Raw genomic sequence first — 21,475 nt, 5'->3', positions numbered from 1 at the left:
ACTGCAGTTGGAAGGGAGGATCAGGCTAGCGAGGCAGTGTCCTCATGAGGCCTCATGCACACCCCTAAATCCTCCATTAGGAGATGCCTGTAGGTCTGTAGCAGCTGCAGGCAGAGCTGAGCCCTGGCTTCAGACTATTTCCTAGAGGGAGCAACGAGGAAATTTATCCTCTACCTTCCCAGGAGAGTACCTGCTTGGTGCTGGGTTATTTCCTAAGCTGAGTTTTGATTACTTTATATTTCAGTTTAGGAACGTCTCTGTCATTTGGGAACTGTTTTTCTGGCTGCAGCTCAACAGTGGCAAACATGGACACTGGGAACAGGCCCAGAGTCCTGAAATGATTAATATCCTGTGTTGTGAGATGTCCAAATGCATGGATAGCCAAAGCACTTAGAGAGCCAGGCTAGGCAGTGCAGTGTGATGGCAGACAAGTCCCTCAAGTTATGTGGGGAGAAAGATGCTACAATTCCATATACTAAATCAATGAAATTGAATAAAGGTTCTAAAGCAAACCTCCCTGTGGACATTCACTTTCAGGAAATGCTCGGGCTGGTTGGTCTGCAGAGCTCCGGTCATGCACGGCTTCTCCAGGGAGACTCAGCGGATCCCAGGTTTACCATCTTCTCACTTTCGACCCGATCCCTCACTTTGACCAGTGGCGGCCCTGCCTCTCCTGACTGCCACAGATCAATTGCTTTGTTTATCTTATTGTCAGCCTGTTTTGGAAACACTCTCCTAGACTCCTGTCTGACTCATAGGTTAAGGAGCGTGAGTAATTCTCCTGGAACTCACTTGGAACAGGAGGGAACCCTTCCCATTTGATTTCCGGTCCTAAAAAAAGACAAGATAGTTCACACAGGATGCTAATTAGTTTTCCTATTCAACAGTTAGCGTGGCCTAGCCCTGTTTGGAAAGCTGCCTTTTGTGCTGCAGGGTTTAGAAATTTGAATACCTCCAGCTTTTATTCAGAATTTATAAAATGACACCAGAATATCGTTTTGTTGTGATTAGTTTTGCTGCTAAAACTGTAGGGTTTTTTTGGTTTTGTTTTGTTTTTTTTACAGAGGAAACCCAAATGATTTCTCTTATGAGACATAAAAATGAGGAGAAATGAACCACCGGATTTCTCTTCTAAATTGTTCTCGTTTCATTGTTGGTGGATGAAGGTAACCTCTCATTGTTCTCCTCCTGTGGTTTTTGGCCTGTCCTTCTAAGCAGTGATGTAAACTCATGAAAGCTTTCACTTCAAATGGGTGTGGCTCTCTTTGTAGCCAGAATGGTTTGGCATTCATTTTCTGTAGCAGAAATGGTAAGAAAGTGGTTTTATGTTCTTCTGTTTCTAAACTGGCTTGAGAGAGGACCAGCCCCTTCGTAGAGGTCAGGTACCTGAGAGCTTTTCACGTTGCAGATAAAAAGTATTCTAGCTCTACTGGGGGAAAAACCACAGAGCGCAAGTTCAAAACCTCACCTTAGGGGCCGGGTTACAGGGAGCTTTAACTTTCTACTTTATGCAGTTTTGTACAGTTCGCATTTTTCACAATGAGTGTGGAAGACAGGACGAAAAATCAATCAAAGACTGACTATATTTCTTTGGAAATAGTTTCTTCATTCATTTTTGTCTTAGCTGCTCTGTGACCTTGGACAAGTTAATTCACTTCTTTGTCCTTCTCTGTAAAATAAAGGTGGTTTGGCTCACGCCTGTAAAGTAATCCTAGCATTTTAGGAGCCCGAGGCGGGCGAATCACAAGGTCAGGAGATCGAGACCATCCTGGCGAACACAGTGAAACCCCATCTCTACTAAAAATACAACAAATTAGCCAGGCGTGGTGGTGGGCGCCTGTAGTCTCAGCTTCTCGGGAGGCTGAGGCAGGAGAATGGCATGAACCCGGGAGGCGGCAGAGCTTGCAGTGAGCCGAGATCGCACCACTGCACTCCAGCTTGGGCGACAGAACAAGACTCCATCTCAAAAAAATAAAATAAAATAAAAGATAAAGGTGGTAATATACCCGTATAAGGCTGTTGTGCACTCAAACATCTAATGTACGTAAGTACTCATATTGAGTACACAGAGTTATGCTCCATAAGCTTTACTGTTGTTGCATTGTTGATATTGCTCATTGCCAGTACCCAAGACCCCCTCTCTGAAGCATGGCTGTTGAGTGGTGCAGAATGTAACTCTCACCCTTTTGATTGCAAGGAGGAATATTAGTCTTAATTAGAAAAACATTATATTGGGAAGATTTGGAAGAGACTGGCAAACCCACAGGTTTCCCCACTTTCTCTCCAATCATTTCTCCAGAAAACAGCTGAGAAGGTCACTGTCCACCCCATGCTTCTTCTAAGTGTAAGTCGGATTAAGCTCCTTCTCACTTGAGCCATTTGAAGGCTTCCAAAGCACTTTGAATAAAGTCAGACTCACCAGCCCTTCTAGTCCCTCCAGATCTGCTTCTACTCACTTTTCTTTCTTTTCTTTTCTTCTTTTTTCTTTTTTCTTTTCTGAGACAGAGTTTTGCTCTGGCACCCACGCTGGAGTGCAGTGGTGCGATCTTGGCTCACTGCAAGCTCCGCCTCCCGGGTTCACGCCATTCTCCTGCCTCAGCTTCCCGAGTAGCTGGGACTACAGGCGCCTGCCACCACGCCCGGCTAATTTTTTGTATTTTTAGTAGAGACAGCGTTTCACCATGTTAGCCAGGATGGTCTCGATTTCCTAATCTCGTGATCCACCCATCTCGGCCTCCTAAAGTGCTGGGATTACAGGCGTGAGCCACTGTGCCCGGCTACTCACTTCTTTCCTGGCCTATCCACTCTCCTGCCAGCTCATTAAGCTCTGGCATCCGACTGGACCTCATATGGGCAACCCACCCGCCTATATCCACTGTTTCTCATGGGTCTCAGTCTAAATATTACCTCCTCAGGGAAGCCCTTTCTTGTCTGCTCCCTTCATTATCCCATACACAGCCCTCTGTCTATTTCACTGTACCTGACAGAAGCTATCACTAGTTTACTTGCTTGTGGGTTTCTCTTACCAGATTGTAGGCTCCAGGAAGGCAAAGAGTAACCTGGACTGGCATGTAGTAAGTGCTTATTAAATATGCCATAGTAAGTGGGTAGGGGGCAGATCTGTGGAAGGAGTAAGAGGAGAGAAGTTGAAGGAAGGGAGGGAGGAAGGGAGGGAGGGAGGAAGGGAGGGAGGGAGGAAGGAAGGAAGGAAGGAAGGAAGGAAGGAAAGCCTGCAAAGGAAGGAGAGGTCAACTATTCAAGTGGGCGGCTTTAAAAGTCTAATGACTGGTAGAATGTGCTGCCAATGACAGAAACAGTTTGGGAGGGAGAATAAGATTAAAGAGTAGATTGAGAGCTTGGTTCAAACATGTTGCATTTAAAGTGAGGCCAAACACCTAGGTGAAACTTCCACCAGGCAGAAAGATGCAGGACTAAAACTCAGGACCAGACCAGGGCTGGAGATGCTAGGTGGAGAGTGATGAAATAGTATTTAGTGTCTCAGAATGGAAGAAACCTTTAAAGGTCAGGGAAGGAAGGAAAAGAGAAGTGCTTCTGGGAATCAAACCTTTGGGTTCTAGGGAGAATATGATGCAAAACAGAAATTTAAAGGAATCTGTAAAGAGCAAGATCATGAGTGGAGCCTGAAACTTAATTTGACCCAGCATGGGAAACCTCACCCAGGCAGGACATGGGCGGATTGACAGATTCCTGTCTTCATTTAGGGTCAGTGAATGAGAAGGCACATTCAGACAGACAGGAGTTGGAAGATGGTGTGAGGTCATGGCCAACGGAGAGGAGGACAGGGTTCTTAAGAAGACACCAATATAGTAAAAAATGCCTATGGACACATTACTCACAGGTTACTGATACCTCTTAGCAGTGTCCTGCCAATTAATGAGCAGACATGGACAGGTGATGGTGATGACCCCAGGCAAAACTGTGAAGTTAATGGAGTCTTTCTTTCCCTTCAAGGGTTTTTCTGCTTCCATTTTCCCCTTTCTTGCTGCTGGTGGTGTTTCTTAGAGGTACCATGGAGAAGAGAAAACAGTAAGGCCCTGGAGCTGGAGAGCCCTGGATTTGTATTACCTACTGCCAGCTTGGTGATTGGGAACATTTTCTCTGTGAGCCTTAGTATTGTTAATCTTTCAGGTGGGGATGATAATATCTACCTCCTGGGTAGTTGTGAAGATATCAGAAAGCCTCTGAAAAGCCCCTAGCACACTGTCAGTGCTCTGGAAATGTTCATTATCTTCCTTCCCAAGGCCTTTCACTTTCTGCTACCTTCTATTCTTATCAGAAATTAGTGAAACTACTTTATCTCTGCTAGGAGTATTGGCATTTATAGCTTTTTATGCACTTGTGAAATGCATTTTTAATTATTCATTCGTTCTTTCCACAAATGTTTATTGAATACTTACTACATATGTGTCCAATGCTGAGCTAGGTGCTGGGAGCACAAGGGTGAATACAATAGACACACCACACCTCAAAGCTCGCTAGGGAAATTAGCTTCACTGTTCTGAAGTATATGCAGGAGGGTGCAGCAGTAGTTCCCAAACTCCTGCATGGACCAGAATCACTTGGAGGGCTTTTTAAAACTGATTGCTGGGCCCCATTCAAAGAGTTTCTGGATCAGTAAATCTGGAGTGTAGTCTAAAAATCTGCATTTCTAACAAGTTCTCGGGTGCTGTTGCTCCTACTGCTCATGGTTCAAGGACCACACTTTGAGAACCATTGAAATAGAGCGTTAGGAAGAAGGGGAATAGGGTGTTAGTAAAGTATTGTCAGAAGAATCTGGTACCTCTTGTCTTTAAGTTGTGTTGTTTTCTTTGATAAAGATAAGCTGGGGTTATTCCAGCTAAGTGCATAAACTGCAGATGTTTTGGAGGTACAGAGGACTTCCAAAACAGTTGCACAGCAATCTCAGCTTCCAGATGTGGGGCCCATTTGCTTTCCATCCCAATTCATCTCTTTGCCCTGTCCTTAAAAGTCTCTATTCAAATCAAAGCCTTTTTCTGATGACTTTCCTCACTTTCCCAGATAGAGTTTGGCCATTCCTCACTCCCATCACACTTAATACATCCCTTTATTATGATAACCATCTCACTGGATTGTAAATTTGTTTATTGACTTGTATTCCCTGGTAGCCCAGAAATGCCTTGATAGGTGGAACTATATCTTATATCTCTCAGTATCACAGTTAAAACTTGAATGTTTATGGACCACTAGACTAACTGATAGGCCAAATGGATGTGTTTAATGAGTATTAAATTATATGACACAGGAAAAACCATCCAAATGATACTATGTGTAGATACTGAGAATTGGGAGCAAGGTTTCTCTTGTCTGACCAAAATGGGTTGAACTTGTTACTCCACTGATAGTCATGTAATCTTGGACCAAATGCCCAATCATTCTGAACTTTCCTTTCATTATTGGTAGAATAAGGACATTAATCTTTGCATGTGTGTGAGGATTAAATGAAACAACATATATAAAATGTTTAACATAGTGCTTGGCACGTAGAAAAAGTGAAATAAAATGTACTATTTGATAAAATAAAGCAAAAGGAAGAATTAAAAAATGAAAACGGATTGGGCTGGGAAAAAGTGACACCATCAGTTAAAGCTATTTATAATACTTGCTTAATATTCATGTCCAATTACTAAGAAGTAACCTTTTTGCATATCAGTTAATATATGTTAAATTAACTTTGGTAATTATTTTTCATTAAACTCTGTGTTGTTCTCAAGTTAAGAAGACTGAAGACGTAAGGAAAAGTCATTTGAATTGGTGTTTAGGATGTCATTGGTGACTTTTAAAAACCTTTATTCAGGAAAATGGGCATATAGAAGGATAAGGAAGGATTTCAGAGTTTATAACAAGAGGCCACAAGTATAGACAACTTTTTTGGGAGAAGTATAGCATTACTTAAGAGAGAAAGATAGGCCGGGCACAGTGGCTCACACCTGTAATCCCAGCACTTTGGGAGGCTGAGGAGTGGGGATCACCTGAAGTCAGGAGTTAGAGACCAGCCTGACCAATATGATGAAACCCCATGTCTACTAAAAATACAAAAATTAGCTGAGTGTGGTGGCATGCGCCTGTAACCCCAGCTCCTCAGGAGGCTGAGACAGAAGAATTGCTTGAACCCGGGAGGCAGAGGTTGTGGTGAGCCGAGATAGTGCCATTGCACTGCAACTTGGGCAACAAGAGTGAAACTCCATCTCAAAAAAAAAAAAAAAAAAAAAGAGAGAGAGAGAAACATAATAGCAATTCTTTGTTGAACAACTTATCTATAGGAACTAAATGTTTCCATTGGCATTAGCAACATATACCAGATTTGAAATGGTTTTAATGCAATGTACCAGGTATTCTTGAATCTGAAGCCCTGCAATTCTTTTCTCTATATTCTATGAGGTAAATGTTCAAATTCACATGTAGCTTATTTTAATGTTTCATTCCAAGGTTTCTTTACCAGTGGATTCCCAAGCATACTTTTTCAAAGAGCACTTAAAAACGAAGCTTTTTTACAGGATAGATATTTAAAATGGGCAACACCCCAGTAAGAGGAAGAATACCATTAATAAATTTGGTTTTAATGACCCTGGCAGGGCAGAGCAAGCAGGACCCTGTCATTGCTGAATTGGCTTCAAAGACAGTAAAGCACAGGAAATGGGATGACAGCAAATTTCAAAGTACAGCAAAATCCTCATTAATGCTGAACTTGGAAATCACACTGCAGCTTAAAATTTGCTGAAGCAGAAATAGAAAACAAACATATTGCCCTTCGGGTCATCTTGTGTACAAAAAAAAAAAAAATGAGTGATGGAATATTCTTTGGGATTCTATGATAATCAATTTTGACCACTTGTTTTTCAGGGAGCTTTTATCTTCAGAGTCATTCTCAAGGCGAGCTCATATAGTGCATTCTCCCAGTGTGTTCAAACGTGCACCAAGGACTATCCTACAAACAGAAACTTGAAAGCTTTTCAGCCTCAAACAATAAATAAATAAATAAATAAATAAATAAATAAATAAATAAGGCTTCTGCATTGCAGGTAATGGCCTCTTACAGAGGCTTGCAGAGAATAAATGCAGTTTAGAAGCATGGTTAGTAACAAACCAAAAAAATTAATTACGATTTTTTTATTCTTTGGTGTGTGTGTGGTTTTTTTAAAAGAGAAAATGCATTTTTCTAGTTCAATCAACTTAGTAGACCCTTTCTCTCCTTGCAGAATAAGAAACAATGTTTTCAAGAGACTATGGTACTTAATATTTTAAAATCAGATTTTATTTTCTAAACTTGACTAGTCTATGAGTTTCAAATGTAGTGAGTTACAGACCATCATTTATAAGGTGATCCCTTGGAAGTTTGAAAATACTTTCTAATAGGGAAAAAGTGTTATTTTCATTATGTTTTCATACTAACACAAGTCTCGTTAACCCATGATGTATTTAAAAGGACATATAATACCCCCTTTTTTTTCCTTTGAGATGGAGTTTCACTCTTGTCACCCAGGCTGGAGTGCAATGGCACGATCTCAGCTCATTGGAAACTCTGCCTCCTGAGTTCAAGCGATTCTCCTGCCTCAGCCTCCGACCAGCTGGGATTACAGACATGTGCCACCACATCTGGCTATTTTAAAATTTATTTTTAGTAGCAATGGGGTTTTACCTTGTTGGCCAGACTGGTCTTGAACTTCTGACCTCAGGTGATCCACTGGCCTCGGCCTCCCAAAGTGCTGGCATTACAGGAGTGAGCCACTGGGCCTGGTGCAGGACGTATAATACCTTTTATAAGTAGGACTATCCTACCTTTTATTAGTAGGAATAAAAAGTTCTATTTTTTATTAGAAAGTTCTATTATTTTTAATAGAACTTTTTATTCCTACTAATAAAAGGTATTGTATTAAATAAATAGCACTATTTCAGGTTGGAGAAAACACAAATATTAGAGCCAAAGCCACCTGAAATCTGAGTTGAATCCTAGATCAACTGCTTACCAGATTTGTGATGTTGAGTGAATAGCTTTACCTCGCTGAACCTCAGTGGCTTCATCCATAAAATGGGGGTAATGCCTACATCCCAAAATTGCTGCTGTGAGGCCAGCACATGGGCCGAGAGCTGCCTCTGGAGTCAGATGTCTGGGTTTAGATTCTAGCTCTGCCATTTACGTGCTGGGAGCCATAGGCAAGTTATTTAACTTCTCCATGCATCAGTTTCTTCGTTTATAAAAGAATAATAACATAGAAACTTACCTCTGGAGTTGTGTCAATTGTGACGGGTTGAGTCAGTATGTATAAAGTGTTTCAAATAATACTTGGCATGTGGTAAGTACCATAAAAGTGTTTGTTTTTATTATTATTATTTTATTAGGTATGTTTTCTCTCTCAAACAACAATAATGAACTCTCCTAAGTTTAAAAATAGATAGATTGATGGAAAGATAAATAAATAGATAGATAATAGTTACCTAGGAAACTGATTTGGTTCATGGTAATTTATCTCTATGTATAGGAAACAAATTTCATCCCCTAGATTGTGTAAATGAAAACATGGAGAAAGAAGGAAGGATTATGTCTAGCCAAAACCACAATTTCAGCTGCACATTCACTTGGTTTAGGAAGAATGTCAAGTGTTACCCATTCTTCAGCAGAAGGAAAACAAGCAACAAGTCTGCAGCCAGACATAGAAAGCACTGTTTTGAAAAAACTGGAAAGTAGATCTCAGACATGCTTGGGCAAGATTATTATTCCACTGCATTTTAATTGCAACTGCCATACTAAAAATAGTTGCATTAGACTTCATTTATCATTGTTCAATAGCCCCATTTGGGGAATATGAAAATATTTAATGCCTTGCAAATGAAGACAGCTGGATGCTTAAAACCCTGTCTGAAGAATTAAATAGAGAGTCTTACCGTATTATTTTCCCCTGGTACAGTGGAATTGCTGTTTGTCTTTCATATTCTCCAGTCCTAAGATTAGGAAGGAGTGAGGGAAAAGGTTTTATTTTAATAGGGAGGTTACCAACTATTTTAGTTTCATCTACTTGGAAAGGTTAACTCCTAAACCTTATAATGGACCACGAATCATGGCCAACCTTCCACGGTGCCAATATTGCACTCTGCATTAGGGGAAGAGAGTGGAGGAGTAGACAAGGTGGGGATTATGTGAGAAGAGCCGGTTCACTCTAATTTCCAAAGCCTGCTGTCCCTGGGAAGCATGAAATCACCAAGACCATAGCCTCAGGAAAAAATTTATATTTTCCCACTTTGGGCCCAGACCGGGGCTCCTGGTTAAGGCACTGACCTGGCGTAGTGTGTGGGGTTGTGGTGTTACAGTGCAGAAGTCCTTTAGCTATGAATGTTCCTGGGCAGCAGTGTCTTCCCCAGAAGCAGAGCTTCAAGCTGGAGAATGTCCAAAAAATAAAAATAATGCCAAGCACCACTAAAACTGTAAGTCATGTTGAATTTCATCTTGGAGCTGGAAATTCACAATACAACTCTTGGTATTTCTCTATCAGTGTATTGAGATTAAAAGGAACTCCAAGGCATAAAAGCAGATCACCCTGGAATTTTCCAGGGATCCCAGCCCAACCAGGGCAAGTCATCTCAAAAGCTGTTCAATTTGAAGGTGGATAACTGGTGACTAAGAAGAAAAAACCAGAATAACATGAAGTGGTGCCAGAAAACACATGAAGTGTTCTGGGACACTTGGCTCTCCTGGTTTCCTTTTAAAATTATTTTTATTGTTATAAACAACTTTGCAGAAAGTTTATCCCCTAACCGCTTCAATAAAATGCAATCAGTGAGATACCGCTAGAATACTTATCACTTTGTCCATGTATACACATCTTATTTACAAAATTTCAGTCACTCTGTATACGATGGGAGTCTCACTTTTCATATTACATTATTTGACTTTTTTCTATATATTTATGGTTTAACGTCATATTTAACATTTTAAAGGATGACATTGTATTTTATCCAGCTTATATAACTACTTATTTTCTCAAAAGTGAATCAACTTTCTAGTCCTTATTATTGGACTTCTGAACAACGACAACAACAACAACTAAATCAACATTCACACTGTAGCTTATGAAAAAGTTTATTTTCATACCCAATGAGATACTTTATTTGAACATATTGTCAACTCACTGAGGCAGAAAAACATAAAAAATTTTGATAGCTGCAACTTTAAAAATTGACTAACAAATGATAGAAACAACTCAACTAAAGGAAAATATTTTAAAAATTATTTGTTCTTTTATTTCCCTATATTATGAAATATGGTGCTTTTTGCTGGAAGTTGATATGACTATTTAGAGAGCCAAAATGGCTCAATGTGCTGCACTTGGGAATCTCATTGATTGATTGATTGATTGATTGATTCATTCATTCATTTAACTAATATTTATTGCACACCTACTACCTGCTGGAGACTATTCTAGATGTGAGAGATATGGCAGTAACAATAACCCTCCCCTCACAGACCTTACTGTGGGAAGCATGCAATAAATAAATGAATACACAACAAAATGTCAGATAGTGATATGTGTCGAAAAGAAAATTCAAGAAGCGTAAAAATATGAAATGCAGAGGCTGCTGTAATATTTCAGAAGGGATGGGAGGTTTTCTCTGATGAGGGGGTAATTGAAGCCATTGCTTAAATCCTATGTGTATCTCTGGAAGGTGATGACTTGCGTGTGTCCACGCAATTGGTACAGCTCACTTTCGCATCTCTTTATCATTTTTTATTAATTTGTTCAGACAATATTTGTTCTCATGAATGTGCCACTGCTTTGATAGCTATGGGAGATATGGAAGTGAACCATGCAGGTGTGGCACCTGCCTCACAGAGTTTATGAGAAGATGAGAAATTACAAGTGTGACAGTACTTTGAAAGAGGAAGTACCAGGTGCTATTGTGGTAGGTTTTTATAGCTGGGAGGTCAGGGAAGGTTTCCCTGAGGAAGTGACCTTTAAGCAGTGAAGCAAGTGTGAGCCAGATTCACGGGTCAAAGGCAATGGAAGTAAGGGAAATTTACAGGCAGGGGGATCAGTGTGCAAGCTTGCTTTCCTTTCTGTCCTTTCTTTCCTTCTTCCCTCCCTCCCTCCCTCCCTCCCTCCCTCCATCTCTCTCTCCTTCTTTTCTTTCTTTCTCTCTTTCTTTCTCCTTCCTTCCTTCCTTCCTTTCCTTCTTTCTTTCTCTTTCTCTCTCTCTTCTTTCTTTCTTTTTCTTCTTTTCTTCTCTTTTTGGCTGTTGACTTTCACCTTTCTCACCTATCCAAATCTTTCAAGGGCTAAGAAGTAATATCACTTGATTATATTTTCTTGTCTTTCTCTGGTAAATGTGCAAATGTATGATTTAGCAGTAGATGAATAAAAGAAAATGTACACACAGCACAGGAGTCAAAAACAACAACAATAATAATACAACCCAAACTAAATGGACTTTATTCATACTCAAGATTTGGATAGCTTTATTTACAGTAAGTTTTATTGTCCATATTTTGTTAGCTAGAGTGCTATCAATTTATGACACAGATTTTGGCTCATAAATTTCTCAAAGACCACTTATCAAGTTATAGTCACTTGTGGTTTTGTATTTAACTCAAGTGCATATAATTTTCCATGTCTTTAAAATAAGTTTTATGGCAGAGAGAGAAGCAGCAGCAGGAGAAGATAGCATTGAAACCTTATAAGAAAAAAATATGTAAGTTGTATTTCCTGTCTATACCAGCTGATTCTTTGAAACCCAGTGTGGTAATGAAGTAGAGTAGGAAAGCTATGGGCTGGTCCCATAAGCTTATAGCTTCCAGAGGGCCCTGAGGTTTAAAAATCCCAAAGAATGTTCTTTTCAAAACTGTTTACAGGTGAACCTCAACTTATGATGGGGTTATGTCCCAATAGACCCATGGTAAGTCAAAAATATTGAAAGTTGAAAATACATTTAATATCCCAATACACCAATCATAAACTAGAAAAATCGTAAGTCAAACCATTGTGAGTCCAGGGCCATCTGTATGATAAAGAAACACTAGAAACTATGTGAATATTTTCAATGAGAAAGTTTTGCATAATGAGGTACAGTTTCTCCATATAATAAAAATGCTGTAGCCATTAGACAGCCTGTTGTAGAAGGAGGCTCAGTAACCAGAGAGAATGCTTGTGATAATTTTTTAAAGCAAGATGACAAAACTTTGATGTGATAAAAATTAGATCAAAAGAGCTGGGTGTGGTAGCATGCCTACAGTCTCAGCCACTTGGGAGGCTGAGGCTTGAGGATTGCTTGAGTCTAGAAGTTCAAGTCCAGCCTGGGCAGCATAGCAAGATTCTGTCTCTGAAAAAGAAAAAAATTGGGTCAAAATATGATATAGTTACAGAGAAAATACGTTGATATTTTAACGGGGGTTATATCTTCTTAATGGAATTATAGATTATTTTTATTTTCTTCTTTATGTGTGTGCTTTCCAAATTTTTGATCACAAATGTAAATTGATTTCATAATCTTAAAAAAAAGCAATAGATGTTCTTGTTCTTCCAAAGAGAAAGGAGAGATTTGAGTAGCAGTTGTTCTTACAATGCACATACATCTGTGTACAAGATGAGAGTTTTCCTTAGGTAAATTCTGAGTCTGTAGCTTTTATGTGAGTGGAGCAAAGGACCCAGAGTTCACTGCAGAGGATCTGAACAACCTTCAATGCTAGAGATTGTGCTTGGTGATTATAAACTTTTATTTTTAAAACACCAAACGAGAAGGAGAGGGCCAATGAAGTAAGGCAATGTTACAAGGAGTAATTCTTTATAAGGAGTAATTCTTCTACCAATGACAGGTTAAATGACATCACTGCTTACATCTCACCATGCCAGCTGCTGACTTATTAACTGGAATGTGTATATCGTGCATTAATAATGTGTTGTGGGGCCTGCATGCTGGTTTTTCCTTTATTTCGTTTATATGGAGAGTGTGTGTGTGTGCAAAGGTTTCGTACACAGAGGTGTATGAAATCCACCTTTATTTTCATAGCCTCTGGATTTTGTGTTATACTTAGATGTGCCTTTCAAGATTATAGAAGTTCTACTCATGTTTTTTTCTAGTGTGTTTATAGGTTTGATTATATGCACTTAAATTCTCTATTCCTATGGTTTATGTTTTAATGTAAGTACAGGGTAGGGGGCAAATTTTATGTGTTTCCATACAGCTAGCTAGTTGTTTCAATAGCATTTATCGAAAAATCCATCTTTTCCCCAATCCTTTAAAATTCACGTTATAATTCAACTTTCATATACTTTGGGTCTGTTTCTGAATGCCATGCCTTTTAATTCGTCTATTGGTCTGTTTCTATACTAATACCAGACTATTTTATTACCACAGTTTAATAGTACACTTTGATAATGTATGAGATCTAATTCCCCCAATCTATCCCTTCTTTTCTTTTTCAAAAGCATATTGTAAATTTTTTTGAGCTAATGCATTTCTGAAATGGCTTGCCTGAACACTTCACTTTGCTATACTAACTTGAATAGATTCTTCCTTTCTTTTACATCTCCAGAAAGTGAATTCTAGTCTGCTCATTCCAGTGAAGCAGGGCAAAATCGATGCCAGTTTTTTGAAGATAGTGTCTATCTGTTCTTCAGAGCTTCTGTTGAGAAGCCATGTGGCCACTGGTGCTTTAGCTCCCTCTAGCCAAATGGAAAAGCCCCTTTCACATCTGAGCACCAAGATCTTTGGAATCTTGGCCATGTCTGTAAGCAAGATCTAGTCTAAAGCCTAATTACACGGTCTAGGACACATTCCAAATGAGGTATTACTGCTCTCCCATTCTGAACTGCTATGGCCATCTCATTCAAAAAAGAGCCAAGGAAGGTCTTTTCAAAAGCAGCTGAAAAAGCTATAAACACTGATTAACTCATTAATGCCTGATCTTTTTAATTCCCATTTTTTTGTACACCCAGATGTCAACCTTGGTTAACAGATCAAACCATTCACAAATGTTAAATCCCAGTGAAAAGCAATCAGAATCTTCCAGAATGGGACTCAGAAGTCTGTATTTTTAAAAACTCTCCAAGTAATTCTGATGGATCCAATCATTGGATCAGAGTCAGGGAAACTACTGTAGATTATACTACTTTATCCTCACTAACTTCATTTGTAAAACAGGAGCAAGAAATATCAATTTCATAGAATTGTTAAGAGTGATACCTAATATGTACTGAATCTTGACTGTATGCCAGGCATAACAGCCCTATAAAGTAGATACTAGATTATCTCCCTTTTACAGATGAGGAAACAGAGGTACACAGAGGTTAAGCAATTTGATAAAAGTCATCCAGCTAGCAAGTGTGGAGGGCAAGCATATCAACTGCTAGGGTTAATGTGAGGATTATATTAAATAATGTATTTGAAGCCTCTGGTACACAGTAGGTGCAAATAAATGCTCTCTCTTATCTTCCTTTTATCCACATCATTCTACTCATGCCCAGGACAATACTTTGACCTTAGCAGTGCCCTAAGAATTGAAAGTTCAGTATCCTGGAAAGTAGAAAAGAAAAGGGAAGTTAAGTAGTAGTGGAAGGAGGTGTTTGGGATCTCCAACAGAGAGAAACACAAAGAAAGGTGTAATTACCTAGGGAAAAACAGGTGCACATGAGGGGAGACAGTTGCTTGGCCACTGAGGGTAGGATAAGGCAGGGTGATAACCATTAAAAGAGGAAAGCCAGGGTACAAGATGAGAATCTCAGAGGAATGGAGTCCAAAAAGACACCTATTTCAGCCCCCCTCCCACTGCATGGTAATTCAATTCTCACTTGGAGATTTTCTGTGACAAGAAACTCAATTTACCAAGGCAGAGGATGTTCTAGCTGTTAGAAAATTGTTCATATTGATTCATTCTAGAGTTTCTATCCACAGGTTCTCCTTCAACCCCTTAAGGTCCTGAAGAATAAGTTTAATTTCTCTTCTATTTGACAGTTCTTCACATATATCAGGACAGTTACCTTGTACCCCTAGGGCAAAACCTTCTGCTTCCTTTAATATTTCCTCATATGACATAGGTTCTAGCCTCTTTGCATCCTGGTCCCTCTACTTGTGCAGGTAGATAATTTCTTTCTGCCAAGTCTTAATTGCAGACAATACTTCGTGTGGGTATTCACCAACACTAGGTAGCACAATGACACCTATCTTGCTTTACATGTCAGACTTCCATTGATGCAGCCTAAGAGCATTTATTTATGTTGGCAGCCACAATTCACTGTGGACTCAGATTGTCACCTAAGACCCTTTATCTTGCTCCTATAAGCATCTAAGACACCTCTGCCTCCGGCTGGCTTCACACAGGGTGGGACTCCACATTTACCCTTGTTAGAGTCAGCCCACTGCTCCAATATTGTATGTGGTTTGTGCTATATAATAGCGTCTCTTCCCCTCCTGGCTTTGTGTCATCTGGACATGTGATGCGAATCTTCTGGATTTTCCTTCAGGACACTGATAAAAGTTCTGATGTCTGGACCTGGGAGAGAGGCTTCTGTCATTCTGAGGGTAACTGGTGTGGTATAGAGGCTTTGAAATAAAAAGAAAAAGTCTGGTTTGAATCATGGCTCTGCCACCTACTGTGTGACCTTTGGCCAGCTAGCTAAATTCTGAGTTTCAGTTTTCTCATCTGTAAAATGGGGCAATAAAAGTTTCCTCGCAGTGTGGTTATAAAGATTAAGGGAGAAAATGCGGGGAAAGTACTTAGCACAGTGTCTGGTACGTAGTAGGTGCTGCTGGAATGTTGACTGACTCCCTGCAATCTTCCTTTCGGTCAACGTGGACTCATTAATCAGCATCTTTAGGTTATGGTTACTTAACCAGTTATTAGCCCAATTAATGATACTAGCATCCATCCCGTATTTCTTCATCTTGTCCACGATATCTTGTCAAGTGCTTCCCTTAAGTCCCACTTTCCTAGAGTGATCTCTTCAAGAAATGGGGGCAGAGACAAAGTAGCAATAAGATTCCATCAGCGTGTAAACTTAGGAAAAATAGCAAGCTACCGACCGAGTTGGTTGACCTAGAAAACAGTCAGCATTCAGCCCACAAGCACATATTGGGCACTCCGTGCCTGTCAATGAGCTGGGGATGGGCAATGCTGTTACAAAGATTAAAAAACGCAGTGTCTGTGTTCAAGGAACTTACCAGGCTAGAAGTCTAGAGTCACGGGGAGCCAGTCTGGGTAACAGAATTAGGCCAATTGATTTAATTCCATTTTTTATATATCCAGCCAGCAGATATTTATGGTGCACTTGCTGGGTGCCGGTCCCACCCCCACCACTCCACCCTACCCCAGCAGGCGCTAAAGGAGAGCTGGCACGATGGATAACGAAAAAGAAGACGCTGTCCTTCTATTCAGGGAGTTTAACATCTGGAAGGGCCGGGATTTCTTTGTGCTAAAGGCCCTCTACAAAGTGCCTGAGATGCAAAAATAAGTCAGTGTCTCTGTTCTCTCAGCAACCGAGTTGCATGTCGTTATCAAATTTTTATTTTCTGTAACTGTTTCCTTCCGTCTCGCTCCGTAGACAGCTTTTGGCAGCAGAGAGCGCTGCCGCGGGGCTGGTGTCTACCCCTCAGTAAGTGGTCAAAACCTGGCTACTGGAAGGAAATGCAATGGAATCGCTCCGCGCTCGAGTATTCTCTTTGGAACTACGGGAATGACAGCTCCAGTGGGACACTTGGAGGTCATGACGAACGCAAAGAACGTGAGAACACTTGCAGTCCTCGGGGTGGAAATACCTTCTAGAAATACTAAGTATTCGTTCTATCGTTTAGACTTGGGCACACCAGGGGTTTTAGGAAGGGTCTGGCACTCAATGTTCCTAAAATTAGTTTCCTAGATGGAGCTGGAGAGAGGGGAGTCAGGAACTGCTGCTTTTCGTCGCAATGCCCCGAGTGGAGAAGGAGGAGGGGTAAGGGCGGGCGGCCAGACGCCAGCCGGCAGGGCACCCAGAGAAGAGGGACATCCCCGGCGACCCCGAGGAGCGCGGCGTGGGCACCGCAGTGGCCGCGGTTAGTGGGAGACCTGAGGCGAAAGGGAGAGGGCAGGGGCGAGGAAACCCAGGGAGCGCGCGCAGATTGGTCCTCTCCTCGGGGCGTGCGCTCCTGTGCGCCAAATGATTGGTGGCAGGAAAGTAGCAGGTAAACCGTCCCCCGCCGCCTCGCCATTGGTCCGCGGCCTCTCTAGCCGCCACACAACTGGCCAGCGGGCTGCCGAGCCGCGCGCGGATTGGCTGGGGGCGGCCGCCGGGACCGGCTCCCTTCGGGCGCTCGGATTGGCTGGCGGGAAGAGGCAGGTATCCGGGCTCCGCGGCTCCTCCATTGGTGGGCGGGGAAGGGGGGTTGGGCACAGCGATTGGTGGGCGGGGGGCCGGGCCTGGGCCGGCGGGGAGCGGATTGGTCGGAAAGTAGGTTAGTGGTGCGACATTTAGGGAAGGCAGAAAGTAGGTCAGGGACGGAGGTGCCTGTTTACCCGCGCCGGACTCACCGCCGCCGCCGCCGCGGGATCCGAGTGCGGGCGCGGGCGCGGGAGCTCCTGGCGAGCCACGGTGAGTGTCAGGCCGGCGGCGGCCAGCGGCGCGATCCCGCGCACCCCGTCGGGAGCCGTTAGAACCCTCGCGGGCGCTGCGCCCCTGCCGCCGCCCCGGGGGCAATCCGGCCACCGAAGAACCCTGCCCGACGTGCCCGCTGCCGGCCTTAAAGGGCCCGTGACCGCTCCCTGCCCCCACCCGGGCCGCGGGGAGGCTGCGCCCCTTAAAGGCGCCGCGCCCGTCCGCCCCCATCGTCCTCGCCTGGGCTGCCGTTGCGGGCTAGGGCAGGCAGAGGTCCCACAGGAGCCCTTGAAGGGGCCGAGAAAGTGTCCGCTGGAGTACCCACCGCCTTTCCGCGGGCATCGCTACCTGGCTGGGGGAGGGGGCAGCTAGCTGCCTCTTAAAGGGACAGCTCTGCACTTGAGGGCAGTGAATCGGCTGAGGAGGACTCGTGGATGTATCCCCGGGAGCTTCGGGGATCCCCGAGGGGACCATCCCTGGCGGCTGCCCCCCAAGGGCGTTGGGCGAACGGTGCCGCGTCTGCCCTTCCTCTCCGCTTCACTTCCCTTTCGGGAGCCCGCGAGGCTGGGTGGGGGCGGGGAGGGCGTCTCCGTCGGGCTTGGGGAGTCCAAGTCCGCCCGCCCCTTCGGCCCTGTAGCCAGGGCTGGCGCTGCACCCGGGAATCCCCGGCCGGCACGGGGCCGACCCCAGCCTGCGAACTTTCGTGGGGCCTGTGCCGTCCAGGTCCTAGGCGGCCCGCAAGGATGCCCCGTGGGTCTGCGTGCAGGTGCGCGTCGGCGTGGGGATGTCGCCCGGATCCCGGGTGCGGGCCGGCCTTGGAGTCCCAGAGCTCGGTGGAGGGCGCAGCGAGCCTGGCTCCAGCTCCGAGTTTGACAGATGTCAGGGAAGAAAAGGTTCCCGCTCGGCTATTGCCGGGCGTTGACGTCCCAGAGAGCTCCCCGTTTGCTTGGAAGAAGACGAGGAAGGTAGAGGTGAACGTCGACCTTGTGGGGTGTATGTCAGCCACCCCGAGGGGTCGCGAGAGCCGGCCGCGGGGTGAGCGCAGGTGCCGCCCGGCAGGAGCTGGGGAGGGAAGGGGTGTGCTGGACACCGGCGCCTGCTGTCAAGTTTTCGCCGGCCGGTGAGAGACCCGCTGCCGCCGCGCCCCCCGCACCTCCTGACCCCTCTCCCCTCTCCTCCTCGGCCCCTTCCCGGTCACCTAGCGTTGTTTTGGCGCTTTGGCGCTTGCAGTCTCTTCTCCCTTCTTCCACCGCTACTCCTCAGCGAGGAATTATTAGCCAAGTTTTCTCACTCAGCTTCCAAAAATCAGATTCCGTATTTGTGAACAAGCTTTTCTTGACACTACCCGTATACCCGTATTTCCAGCATCGTCGTTTTATTAAAAATCCATAAAAGCTGCTCCTTAGATGCATTCATTTCCCACGACACCTGCTTGCTTGTCATTTGTCCTTCTGACATCTGCTGCTGTTCACCTCTTTAATCTATTTTTATATGACTATTATTTTAATTCTTCTGGACTCATTGATATCAAGATCTGTCAATTTGGATTGGTGGTGTTTTTAATTAATGTACCCATTGAATCATAAACTTAAAATAATCATTGTTGCTCCTGAGCAGTTTTGAATAATATCATGCTCTCTGTGCTTGCAAGACTTAAAAAAATATCGCCGCTGTTATATTTGATTTCCATATCAAAGGAGTTCCAAAATATTTTTGAAAATACAAAATTCGATCTTTCAGTCCATGTTTTGTTACTCAGACCACTTTATTGATAAGTCTTTAAAACAGCTTATAGAACATATTTAGAACGTTTGGAAATTTCCTGGGCAGGATTTGAAATTGCCTGTATCATCTGAAGCTGGGTCTGTAGAAGCGTTTTGGTTTTGATTGTAGGCGTAGCCAGTGAATGATAGCAATAAGTTAAAACTGTAGTTAAATTTGTTTTTTATTCTACCCTCTGAAGAACAAACAGGTCTGGTAGAAAAGCACTAAGGGAGTTAGGAGCTGGACATCCTGGTTCTAGTTTATGCTTGGGCTCTCGTGGCCTTTCCAGTTATTAAATTTATTAAAAGTTATTAAATTTTTCTGGGTTGTGTTTGCCTCTGATGGAAAGTAAGACAGATGAACTAGGTGATCTCAAAGTTTCCTCTGCTGTAAAGTTCTGTAAGTCTCTAAATATTTAATACATCTGAATTCAGGTTGGTATTTACCTCCTGGCACCTCCAGAATATCTGAGCTGAAGCCCTATTTTCATAAGAAAGTTAAGCAGATAAACAGATGGTGTTTTAAAGGATCCATTTCAAATGATTTATAAAATGATGACTACTCACGAGTTTGTCTGCTATTTGCAGAAGAGGTTTGCATGCCACAGGGCAGGAAAAGGAAGTGGCGGTGTTTTAAGATTTATCCCTTCACACAACAATCTCTGTGGAATTTATATGCTAAAAGATGGACAAGCACCATAGAAAGATTTGGCTGTATTAACAAAATTGCATATGAAAAGGTAAAAACTAGATAGTTAATATCTCTCTTTGGTGTTAGGGTTATAATATATCTGAGCTTTCTTTGTGATTTCATCATCAACTCTCACTGTGGTAGGAGAAAGTCAATATTAAATAAACAGTTTCAGCTCCCTGATTACATGCAGTGATTTTAGGAATCATCATGATAACTAAAGTAGTTACTTGTAGGGAAGTAAAATATTCTTTCTAGACCTTGAGGTTTAGTTGGGAGCTAGGGACACAGGCATGTTATCCTTCTCCACAGTCTTTTTTCATTATCACCAGACTCAGATTTATCCCACATACCCACCCTGTGTTTTCTTCACCCTCATGAAATAAGACCTGCTCTGACTCAACCCCCCTCAGCATCTCTTGCTTACTGCCCAAAATGTCCTGTTTCTATCCCCATCATCGCCTCCTCTCCTCCCAGTTCAGAGAAAGCAAGTGGACCCCTCCTCTGTTCTTTTTCTTGGCCTCTCACCATGGGCAAGTGCCTGGGCTTAGATGGCAGAAGAATCTATGACTCAGGTTTGGGCTGTGTGGCCTTGGATGTGTGCTTGACTCCTTTGACCTCAGGCTTCTCCTCTTGGTGTAATGGCAGTGCCTGCCTCATGGAGTCTATGTGAGGATTAAGGGAGATGGTGCATGTAAAATGCCTGGCACACAGGAAGCCTTTCCTTTGTGCCAGCTGCCATTCCTTCTCACCTCTGCCCGGGTCCTGTCACTAGAATATTATTTGTGCTGTTTGTCCTTAGTCTCCCCCTCCCCACCCTGAAAACCTTAGGCTTGATTTAGGAGAGGAAGGATGGAAGAGGCAGAAACACTTGTGGCGAGCCTGCTGTGTGCCAGGCAATTTACATGTGTCTTTACTTGGTACCCCGGCTTCGTATGCCTCTCTCTTTCCTCCCTCCTGCCAGCTTCCCCCACTCTCCCATCCCCTGCTCCATTCTTAGTACCTGCCCTCTGGCTTCTCTCTCTACTAACTTCCTTTATATTTCTTCTCAAAGTTTTCTCCAAAACTTTATCTTGAGTTCCTGGGGCCCATCTGCCCATCCTTATTCCTGAGTGGTTGTTCTTGGCCCCTTTGCAGTATTGTTTTTTTTAAAGGGTCTCACTCTTGCCCTGCTGGAGTGCAGTAGTGCAACCATGGCTCACTACAGCCTTCCAAGTCTCAGGTGATCCTCCTGTCCCAGCCTCCAGAGTAGCTGAGACAACAGGTGCATGCCACCACACCTGGCTAATTTTTGCATTTTTATTAGAGATGGGAGTTTCACCATGTTGCCCAGGCTGGTCTCAAACTCTTGGGCTCAGGTGGCCCACCCACACCGGCCTCCCAAAGTGCTGAGATTATAAGCATGAGCCACTGTGCTCAACCCCTTTGAA

At 43.2% G+C, this 21,475-nt stretch overlaps 1 protein-coding gene across 25 annotated transcripts in view; it reads left to right on the top strand.

Annotated features, from left to right (window-relative positions):
* The first annotated feature begins 17,391 nt into the window (after window positions 1–17,391).
* Window positions 17,392–21,475, top strand: part of ARNTL (aryl hydrocarbon receptor nuclear translocator like) — a 108,793-nt gene continuing 104,709 nt past the window's right edge. For 16 of the 25 annotated variants that reach the window (XR_002735404.2, XR_002735403.2, XR_002735405.2 and 13 more), the window contains exon 1: window positions 17,392–17,588. The gene's annotated coding sequence lies outside the window, so the exon portion shown is untranslated. The remainder of the gene's footprint in view (window positions 17,589–21,475) is intronic. The other 9 variants (XR_002735402.2, XM_023230936.2, XM_023230934.2 and 6 more) reach the window with 1 other exon arrangement.

Source organism: Piliocolobus tephrosceles, chromosome 13, assembly GCF_002776525.5.
Source record: "Piliocolobus tephrosceles isolate RC106 chromosome 13, ASM277652v3, whole genome shotgun sequence".
Classification (NCBI taxonomy): domain Eukaryota; kingdom Metazoa; phylum Chordata; class Mammalia; order Primates; family Cercopithecidae; genus Piliocolobus; species Piliocolobus tephrosceles.
This window is presented reverse-complemented; position numbering and strand designations above follow the sequence as displayed.